Source organism: Balaenoptera physalus (assembly GCF_965194825.1).
Source record: "Balaenoptera physalus genome assembly, chromosome: 2".
Lineage (NCBI taxonomy): Eukaryota > Metazoa > Chordata > Mammalia > Artiodactyla > Balaenopteridae > Balaenoptera > Balaenoptera physalus.
Genome location: NC_138883.1, coordinates 13,937,917 through 13,949,145, shown reverse-complemented (window position 1 = coordinate 13,949,145; position 11,229 = coordinate 13,937,917). Strand labels below are relative to the sequence as shown.

The window sequence follows — 11,229 nt, the reverse complement described above, 5'->3', positions numbered from 1 at the left end:
AGGCAATTTGAGACCAGACCACACAAAACACCGGAAGGAAGCCTGTGCTTGAGACAAGGGGTAGCCATGTAACTAATAAGCATTTATTAGTCCTGTGCATAGATATGCAAAATACCCATCACACAAGGAGACTTCAAACTCTAATTTTAGGAATTTTATTCCTGTCTCAAAAATATAACCTCTGTTTTCTGGAATTTTCCTCATTCTGTTCTGGCATCTCTTAGTTGGTCAATCTGCCCAAATCCCTTTGGTCACCTCCCATTAGAACAGGTCCCCCTCCACCCTGCGCCCCGCCCCCCAGGGCCATTGCCTCCTCCGGCACAGGGCTGGTCCCAAGTCACTGTCTGTCATACAAGCATCCGTCTGACCTGACCCCTCATTTCTTGTCCCCCACCCTGTTCCCTGCTTACGGCCTTTCCTGACCCTTGTACCTGATGCTCAGGATGGCTTCTCTGGCTCTTAACACTGTCTTCTGCTTTCTCCTTGATTTAAACCCAGCTCTTTTTTTTTTTTTTTTTTAATTAATTAATTAATTAATTAATTTATGGCTGTGTTGGGTCTTCGTTTCTGCACGAGGGCTTTCTCTAGTTGTGGCGAGCGGGGGCCACTCTTCATCGTGGTGCGCGGGCCTCTCACTATCGTGGCCTCTCTTGTTGCGGAGCACAGGCTCCAGACGCGCAGGCTCAGTAATTGTGGCTCACAGGCCCAGTTGCTTCATGGCATGTGGGATCTTCCCAGACCAGGGCTCGAACCCGCGTCCCCTGCATTGGCAGGCGGACTCTCAATCACTGCGCCACCAGGGAAGCCCTAAACCCAGCTCTTTGATGAGGCCTGTCTAAGCCCCTCCAGGAGCCCCTTACCCAGGACAGGTTCCCACCAATCCAGCCCTGGTTCCTTCAGCTGAGCAGACCAAGGCAGTTCTGGAAATTTTGCTTTTGGGAGTCAAGGAGAAAATCTTATTTTGCATCAACACTTATTGTAAAGAACACCTGTAAAAACTGGTGGATGTCTTGTCTGATCCTTCCTCAATGATGCAGCATGGTATGTATCTCAGGGTCCTCATTCCAAACATCAGTGAAGGTCGCACAGAGCTACAGCACACCCAATAACATGGTTCATCCACTAATAGGACCAGACACTGGAGTCCTTGGCTTGAGTCACCTCTCTTGTCATTTGATGTTTCCTGATAAGGGACAAGTGCTGTAAAAATAAATAAGCAACAGCATTCCAGTTGTATCAAGTTCTGGGGAGCAGGGGGCTTTTAGACTTCCTATGTCATAACCATCCAAATGGATCCCAAAAGTTATGTAGCTCCTGGAAAGTGTCACAAACAATTATCTTGGTAAGTAAATCACTCTGCCCAGGAGTGCCCACAAAATCCATTTTTTTTAACGTCTTTATTGGAGTATAATTGCTTTACAATGGTGTGTTAGTTTCTGCTTTATAACAAAGTGAATCAGCTATACGTATACATATATCCCCATATCTCCTCCCTCTTGCGTCTCCCTCCCTCCCACCCTCCCTATCCCACCCCTCTAGGTGATCACAAAGCACGGAGCTGATCTACCTGTGCTATGCGGCTGCTACCCACCAGCTATCTATTTTACATTTGGTAGTGTATATAAGTCCATGCCACTCTCTCACTTCGTCCCAGCTTCCCCTTCCCCCTCCCTGTGTCCTCAAGTCCATTCTCTACATCTGTGTCTTTATGCCTGTCCTGCCCCTAGGTTCCTCAGAACCTTTTTTTTTTTTTTTTTTTTAGATTCCATATGTATGTGTTAGCCTACAGTATTTTTCTCTTTCTGACTTACTTCACTCTGTATGACAGACTCTAGGTCCATCCACCTCACTACAAATAACTCAATTTCATTTCTTTTTATGGCTGAGTAATATTCCATTGTATATATGTGCCACATCTTTATCCATTCATCTGTTGATGGACACTTAGGCTGCTTCCATGTCCTGGCTATTGTAAATAGAGCTGCAATGAACATTGTGGTACATGACTCTTTTTGAATTATGGTTTTCTCAGGGTATATGCACAGTATGGGATTGCTGGGTCATATGGTAGTTCTGTTTTTAGTTTTTTAAGGAACCTCCATACTGTTCTCCATAGTGGCTGTATCAATTTACATTCCCACCGACAGTGCACAAAATCCATTTTAAAGTCTCTGCTTTCAGGTTATCTGAAGAGCCTGTATGGAGAGACCTAGCGTAGGTTGTAGTGAACAGAGGGTGTAGGTTCCGAGAAAGTCATGACATGTGCTCAGTTCTGGCCGGAGTGGCTCATGGCTATACTGTGGTCAGTGCCAGCTGAGACCCACTCAGGACCCTGCATGGCCTGCCCAATGACCTCCAGAACTTTTGGGAAGGTGGCAACAGCACGGGAGGGTGACTGAGGGAAGATTCAGGGATGTGTCCCACCCTTAGTCTCTGAAATAGGTGTGACTCTTTGGCTCCGGTTAGAACTGGTGAATTCCCCAAATCCAAATGTCAGAGTGGTGATTTCTTGTAGAGAGTGGATGGCAGCCCTGGATATTTTGGGAACTAACCATATCATTTTCCCTCATCTCTTCTGGGAGAGCAGCCTACTTCTACACATCTGCTCCCAGGAAATCAGTCTCCAAAAAGCCCCACCTTGAGTGCAGGTTACAGGGTCAAAATATGCTGCTGCTTTGGCTGCCAGCTGGGGTGATGTAGGCAGAGAAGCTGGGATGCGGAGGCATGCTATTCTGACCTACAACTGCTTCCCTTGCAGCCTGTAGACGCTGCGAAAGCAATTTTGAAAATCTGAGACATCTTGATGTATCTGTTCATCTTAAGCTTATTTAATAACTATAATTTTATTTATTTTTTAAAGCATTTATACCCTTTTAAAAATATATTTATTTATTTATTTAATTTGGCTGCGCTGGGTCTTAGTTGTGACACACGGGATCGTCGTTGCCACGTGCAGGATCTTTGTTGCAGCATGAGGGATCTTTAGTTGCATCATGCGGGATCTTTTAGTTGCAGCATGCTAACTCTTAGTTGCGTCATGTGGTATCTAGTTCCCTGACCAGGGATCGAACCTGGGCCCCCTGCATTGTGAGCGCAGAGTCTTAGCCACTGGGCTACCAGGGAAGTCCCTAATAACTATAATTTTAGATGGTCATCTTTTATCCTGATCTTGAGTCTTACATCTTACATTTAATTTTTAAGCTTCATAATGAATATTAATGAACTAATTTACTTAGGGATTCACCTAGAGTCTAATCTTTATGTATGGCTTTTGTCACAGTGATCTCAAACACTTCTAGGAAGATTACCCACATAAATAGTGCCCCCAGCATTTATACTGGGAAATACTTGATTGCTTTCTGCTTATTGTTAATTCAGGAAACCCGTTCATTCTCAAAATATAAACTCTTGCGACTGAATCAAATGACTCAGCTCTCCCCCTCCAGCCATGCTGCCTGGCCTTTCCTCACAGCTCCAGACAGGTGTCCAGTTGTCCTGAGCACACCCCCACTCACCTGTCCTGTTGTACGAAACTAAACGTGTTCCCTTCTTTCCCAGAGTCTCCCAATTTACTCCCGCCAGTTAGACCGCGCAAATATTCCTGTGTCCTTTGGGGACCTCAAATCACCTACTGGACCCATGAACCAACCCTCCAAAACCACACATAATATGTGGTATATGTGTGCATATTTTTCTGGGGATCACACCCATAGCTTTCATTATATTCTCAAAGGGCCCATGACCCTCTCATCCAAAAGGATGGAAATGGTCTGTCACTGTCATCGATACTGTCCTATGGTATACTTGCAACAGTAAAACAGCCTCCTGGCCGGTCCCCCTGCCTCCAGGGTCCTTCCACTCCATTCTGTGCACTGACACCACCTCACTGATCATCAGTGGAACACAAGGTTTACCTGCTTTAATTCTCTCCCATCACCCCAGTCCACAGGAGCCTGAGAGCGGTGCCACCACACCTGTTTTATTCCTAATTAATTGCTTTCCTACCTAGAACACCTCCCCTGCCTCTCTCCGCACACCCATCCACACCCCACACTTCAAGGCCCAGCCAAAGGCACGTCCCAGCCTAAGACCAGCCTAGAGGTGGAGTTTGGTTTCAGATGACAGGATACCTGAGAGGGGATGTGGGCCTGGAGGTCTACAGAGCTGGAAAGGTCAGCATGGAGTTGAAAATCTTGAAAAAGGACGAGCTCTCCAAGGTTTCAACCTTGACAATGAAAGAGGTCTCCAAGGTAACTAAAAGCAAAAACAGTCAAGTGTTTATTCTCAATTTCTACAGCACTTAGGTGCCCCGCCCAGGGCTCCACAAAGAGCCCACTTGAATACTTACCGAACAAATGTGGAATGTTACATTCAAAACGAAACATAATCTGATGGGGGAATGGGAGTTTCATAAGGTTAAAATTTGTCTGCAAATTATTTTGAACAAAGTAATTTGCAAAAATTAGGTGAATTATTTCCCTAGTCTTTGCCTCAAAAATTGTAATTTATAAAAGCACTGGAGTTGAAAGTGGTTTAAAGCGGCAAATGAAAAGCCAAATGACATCCTTAATAGGTGCATATTAAATATACATATTTCTATTAACATTTTTCATGGATGTGATAATAAAGTAAATCTACAGTGGAGAGAAAGAAAATACACTTTGCATTAATAATTTGTAAATCACTATCTCAGGGATTTGCTTAATTACTGTTACCTATGCAACTAACCTCGGGCATAATTATTTAGGAAAGAATTCATGTCTTCCTTGCAACACATTCTAAACCAATATTGTTGGTCTCTAAGGAGAAACTGTGTCCGCAGTTAAGTTAGGTGTTTAATATCATGAGTCAATATTAATATTAAACTAGAGCTGAAGAGAGAACAAAAAACAGGGGCTGGTGCACAGCCACAGAACCACGCTACGGTCTGTTATTGATGCAGGCAACTGTGAGTTGCCAAATTAGGTGTTACTGAAATGGAAGACCAAGCAGGAAGCTGGTGGCTCGGCAGGCGGGGCCCATCCCTCATAACGCGCTCACCAATGTAACATTCCCCCAGTGCTTCATCTTCATTTGCGGAGGATAATGGATAGGATCAGGGCTGTGAGAGTTTGGTCAGTTGCACAAGGCGCCAGCCTCTAGGCACAGACCTACCACGGAGCCTGGCTTCTACCAGACCATCTACTCTCTACCAACTCAACAGCAGTTTATAAATTCCCCCCAGGGCTTCACAATGCCCTTTGGACCTCCACGCACAGGAGCCCTTTAAAAGCCGTCATCCCCAAAGCTGGCTGCCCATAGCGTCCCACCAGTGTTCAGACCACACAGCCCAACTGTGCCCCAAATCTAGAGAATTTCCAAGTCAGAGCCCTCAGCAATAACTGCTCTTCTCATTGCACATGTGACGAAACAGAGGCCTGGAAGATCTAAGAACTGGGCCCGAACTCTGATCTTCCAGTCCGGAGGAAGTTCTGCTGTACCCCAGTTCTGCCAGCTGTTATGACGTAGGGGATGCCAACCGAAGTAGAGCTGGCTTTTCAGAGGTGATATTGCAGTCCTTCAGGAATCCTGAGCACCTGGACCTTTGAGTGTTATTGGAAAAGCATTGTTCCAATTTACTGGAAATTTTCCTTTTGCAAATTGACCTCCTGCCCTTGCTAAACCATTCCCCTTCTTTTCCTCTGGAAACGGTCTACCTGGACACCCCTTGCCATTGTTACCCAGCTGTGGGTACAGGGATTCCTGTCTACTAGGCTCCCTTGTAAATGTAGTGAGCACTGGCAAAGAATGGGAGGAAAAGGCCAGAGCGTCAGAGGTTTTTTGATGCAGCTGTTCTAGAGCAAGACCCACGGTGCAGAAAACCAAACTCTGACAGCGGATGTTTGCAGCAAAATAAGGGTTTATTTGCAAGGTGCCAAGCAAGGGAGTGGAAGACTAGTCTCAGATCCACTCCATCTTGGTCTTTGAGTTAGGGCTGTTTTAAAGGGGAAGAACAAAGAAACTGGGATTAATCATCTTGTGACATTTCTGTGACATTTCTTAATTGTCGTTTCGCGAGTCAGGATGTCTCCGGTTTATGATTCTCTGGCCAGATGGTCCATGGCTCAGGGATCTGTGAGCTCATCTTGCTCTGAGTCTTTACGTTAACGATGATCTCCATAATAGCAATTTTGCTATATTAACAATGTTACCGAGAACAGCCATCTTTGTCATCTGACTCTGTTTGATTCCTGTTCAGTTAGCACAGGATTGAGGTCAGAGGAGACAAGAAAGGGATCGAGGTTTTGAATAGAGAGATTAATCATAAACTCCGTAAGGGAACTCGGTTTAAGGGGGACTGGGTTTCACAGTCAGTGGCCAAGTCCTTGACCTGAAAGCTGCCTTGGGTGCCCGTGTCTTCATGAAGGGCTTTGCCTGGCTCAGAAAAGCCTTGCAGCTGATAAGCTTTGTGAAGTCCCTGTCCTGCCTTGTTTCCACCAATTAAAGCACGCTCAGCCCTTTCCCCTTCCCTCACTGGTTTAGGCAGATGGCCCAGTCCGTCAGCAACCAAAGCAGAGACATGGTCTGAGCTGACTCATTGAAGAACAGTAACTCCTTCCAGAGAAGATTCACCATTCGTTTAGACACTGGAGCAATTATTTGCTGGCGGACAGTTGTAATTACTTTTTACTGCAGGTAGGCAACTGTTCCAGAAGCCAAGCTAATAGAATTACTGGTTTCTGAATGGCTTTTGGAACAAGTAATTTTCAAAAAGCCAGCACAGCATGTTCAGTGAACTTTCCACCCAGGATAAATCCCTGCCTTTGCGGCTCCTCACTGCAGGCAAGATGTGGGTTCTTCAATGGGGCACTTTGGAACTGTAGGGGCATTTTTCTTCCAGGACCCTTCGTTTGAAAATGGGACTTGAGCAAATCGTGCTTGGAGATATTTCATGAGCTTGAACCAAATCATTCTTCTAATTTTTAATTACTCTGGGAGTTGGCATTAAATTGTATCAACCAACTAACCAACCTTTCTAGCAATAGCAGGGTAAATCACTTTCCCAGTCATGGTATCCCATGGTAACTTCTCCCTCCATGCTACCCATTTCTGAAGAGAAGTTAAGGGAAAAATAAATCCAGAGGGCGTTTTAGTCAAGGTTCCTAACAAGATTAGCAACTACTGTAGACTGTAGATAATGATTTTGCAACAAGGTTCTCTATTTGATAAGAAAATGTCCTTTTGAATGCTTGTCAACATTGGACCCTATCAGCTGAGTTGACATTTAACAGATTTTAAAAAGCACATCCATGTTCTGTTGGGACAACAGTTCCTTTTACTGAGAAGTCGTTCGAGCTATTTTTTGCTGTTGTTGTTGTTATGATTACTAAACATTCCTGCCTCCTGCTTTGCCATCCACTAATTAGCTGAGCTCTGGTTTTGAGTGGGCCATAACTGTTCTCTTCGTGTCCATGAGTTGGCTTGTCCTGTTACCTGTCCAGGAGAAGGAGCAAATGCAAAACTGTATGACTTGGGAGAAGACTGGGCCTAATTTAACTCTAGTATCATAAGAAGAGACAGATCTGCTTTTAAGCAGATTGAGAACACTGAGTTGTTGAGAATCAAGAGAGGATGAACTATATAGACTATTGATCCGGAGACTATTTTCCAGCTTTAGTGAAAGATAATTGACATATAACATACATAAGTTTAAGTGTAAAATATGATAATTGGATAGACATTTATATTGAAAAATATTTACCACAATAAGGTTAGTTAAACACCTCATGTAATTACCATTTGTGTGTGTGTGTGTATGGTGAGAACATTTAAGACTTACCCTCTTAGGAACCTTCAAATATACAATACAGTATTGTAAACTATAATCACCATGCTGCACAACAGATCCCTAGAACTCATTCATGTTATGACTAGAAGTTTGTACCCTTTGACCAATATCTCATCACCACCCAACACCCCAGTTCCTGGCAGCCACCAATCTACTGTTTCCATGGGTTTGGGTTTTCTAGATTCCATGTATAAGTGAGATCATATAGTATTTGTCTTTCTCTGTGGAGACTATTTTTTAGACTTTTTGACATATGGTCAATGCATAGAGACCTGTTAAGGGAATTTATTTCAAGCAATTTGTGTTATCAGTTTGGTTTATTGATATGCAAATTCATTAGCGTCTGGGATCCCCAGAGAAGGAACTGTAACCCCACAGCAAACTTCCTTTGCAGCCCTTAGAAATCAAAAAACCTTCATTCATTGTTAGGAAAGTTGAAAGTATGCTAGATAGCTGTCCTCAAAGCCTGAAAAATGCTTAGCTGAAAATCATGAAGTAGGTTTAAGAAACTGTTTACTATTTAATACTACACAACACTTAGTATTACCACAACCTTTGCAAGTCATTCTGATGGGGTCACTAAAGTCACCCTCAACTGCAGGACCCCAGCTCTAAAACATCAGGAGGGTAGAGTCTGCAAATTGAGAGCATATGAGTCAGAGCAAAAGTTTGGAGTCAGACAGAACTGGGCTCAAATCCCACTCTACCACTTCCTACCCATGTCTTCCTACAATCCTGTCTGCCTTGCAAGGGTGGGGGTGATGAGATAATGCATGTGAAGCACTTAGTGCTGTGCCTGGCACATAGTAAATGCTCAACAAACTGTGATCAATACATTAATTATGCTGATGAATCATGCTTCCTTTAAAAGACATACACCATTAACATTTCAAAGGGTGCACCCTTTGCTAGCCAAACCTCCTTTATGGAAGATCTAACATTCTGGGTGTTGAGGAAGATTCTAAGGTACCCATGAGACCTATACTATCACAAAAGGTCAGTGTGGTCACTTATCACAAAGTGTGGTCAGTGGGCCACTGCCCCAGAATCACCAATAATGCATGTTTATAAAACTGGTTTCTGGGACCCCTAGAAGGCAGGCTGCATTGGTCAGGATTGGCCAGGCTATGCTGCAGTAAGAGACACACACTAGAAGCTCGGCGATTTCACCTTGAAAGGTTTATTTCTCACTCACGCAAAGTCCGCTGTGGCTCTGAGTGTCCTCCAGGGCATCTCATTTTCAGCAGGGGCTCAGGGACGCAGGCTGTTTCTCTCTGGTGGCTCCACCGTGGAGATAAAGCCTCTTGCTGTTGATGTGCCAGGTGAAGAAGACCATCAAAGTGACTCCTGGCACATCTACTCACAGTCTGTTGGCCAGAACCTGTCACATGATACCATTCACTGCCAGGAGCTGAGAAAAAAGGTGAGGAGGGTGGATATTTGGAATGTTTCTCTCTGCCTCACTCACTGAATCATTCTCTGGGATTAGGATCTAGGACTCTACATTTTCAAACTCCCCAGATGATACAATTCAAAGTTAGCCATCACAGGGCTGTGATTATCTACTGCTGGCAATGCTCCTTTTTGGGATAAATAATTTGAAATAATGGAAATGAGAGAGTGGCTCTGTCAATATAATAATTAAAGTGAGAGTCTAAGAGTCTAAAACATTAGGCTCTGTTCTAGCTGTTAAGTGTAGCTCTTAGCTACAGATGCCTCTCAAATCTATTTCTGGTCCAGACTCTCCACTGCCTTCAGACTGATATATACTCAGCCAGGGTCTCACAAATCTCAAACTGTTTGTTCATCTCTACCAAACCTGTCCCCGTGTCCTGGGACAGTACCAATACCCACCCTCCCAGGCAACTTCCAAGGCTTTGTGACTTGGGAGTCTTCCTTGGCTTTTCCTTTCTTTTTAACCCCTCGAAGCCAGGCATCAAGACTGTGTTTCTGGACAGAGGAACCAAGATGGCGGAGTAGAAGGACATGCTCTCACTCCCTCTTGTGAGAACACCGGAATCACAACTAGCTGCTGGACAATCATCGACAAGAGGACGCTGGAACTCACCAAAAAATATACCCCACATCCAAAGACAAGGGAGAAGCCACAATGAGACGGTAGGAGGGGCGCAATCAGAGTAAAATCAAATCCCATAACTGGTGGGTGGGTGACTCACAGACCGGCGAACACTTATACCACAGAAGTCCACCCACTGGAGTGAAGGTTCTGAGTCCCACGTCAGGCTTCCCAACCTGGGGGTCCGGCAACGGGAGGAGGAATTCCTAGAGAATCAGACTTTGAAGCCTAGTGGGAATTGATTGCTGGACTTCGACAGGACTGGGGGAAACAGAGACCCCACTCTTGGAGGGCACACACAAAATAATGTGCGCATCGGGACCCAGGGGAAGGAGCAGTGACCCCGGGGGAGACTGAACCAGACCTACCTGCTAGTGTTGGAAGGTCTCCTGCAGAGGCGGGGGGTGGCTCTGTTTCACCGAGGGGACAAGGACACTGGCAGCAGAAGTTCTGGGAAGTAATCCTTGGCCTGAGCCCTCCCAGAGTCTGTTATTAGCCCCACCAAAGAGCCCAGGTAGGCTCCAGTGTTGAGTTGCCTCAGGCAAAACAACCAACAGGGAGGGAACCCAGCCCCACCCATCAACAGTCAAGTGGATTAAAGTTTTACTGAGCTCTGACCACCACAGCAACAGTCAGCTCTACCCACCACCAGAGCCTCCCATCAAGCCTCTTAGATAGCCTCAACCACCAGAGGGCAGACAGCAGAAGCAAGAAAAACTATAATCCTGCAGCCTGTGGAACAAAAACCACATTCACAGAAAGACAGACAAGATGAAAAGGCAGAGGGCTATATACCAGATGAAGGAACAAGATAAAACCCCAGAAAAACAACTACATGAAGTGGAGATAGGCAATCTTCCAGAAAAAGAATTCAGAATAATGATAGTGAAGATGATCCAGGACCTAGGAATAAGAATGGAGGCAAAGATCGAGAAGATGCAAGAAATGTTTAACAAAGACTTAGAAGAATTAAAGAACAAACAAACAGAGATGAACAATACAATAACTGAAATGAAAACTACACTAGAAGGAATCAATAGCACAATAACTGAGGCAGAAGAACGGATAAGTGACCTGGAAGATAGAATGGTGGAATTCACTGCTGCAGAACAGAATAAAGAAAAAAGAATGAAAAGAAATGAAGACAGCCTAAGAGACCTCTGGGACAACATTAAACGCAACAACATTTGCATTATAGGGGTCCCTGAAGGAGAAGAGAGAGAGAAAGGACCAGAGAAAATATTTGAAGAGATTATAGTCGAAAACTTCCCTAACATGGGAAAGGAAATAGCCACCCAAGTCCAGGAAGCGCAGCGAGTCCCAT

General features: G+C 44.7%; 1 long non-coding RNA gene across 3 annotated transcripts in view; it reads right to left on the bottom strand.

Moving 5' to 3' along the window:
- Nucleotides 1-814: 814 nt before the first annotated feature.
- Nucleotides 815-11,229, bottom strand: part of LOC309655786 — a 35,157-nt gene continuing 24,742 nt past the window's right edge. For all 3 annotated transcript variants that reach the window (XR_014260989.1, XR_014260990.1, XR_014260991.1), the window contains 2 exons: nt 2,638-9,239; nt 815-1,183 (listed from right to left, as the gene is read on the bottom strand). This is a non-coding gene — a long non-coding RNA (uncharacterized lncRNA). The remainder of the gene's footprint in view (nt 1,184-2,637; nt 9,240-11,229) is intronic.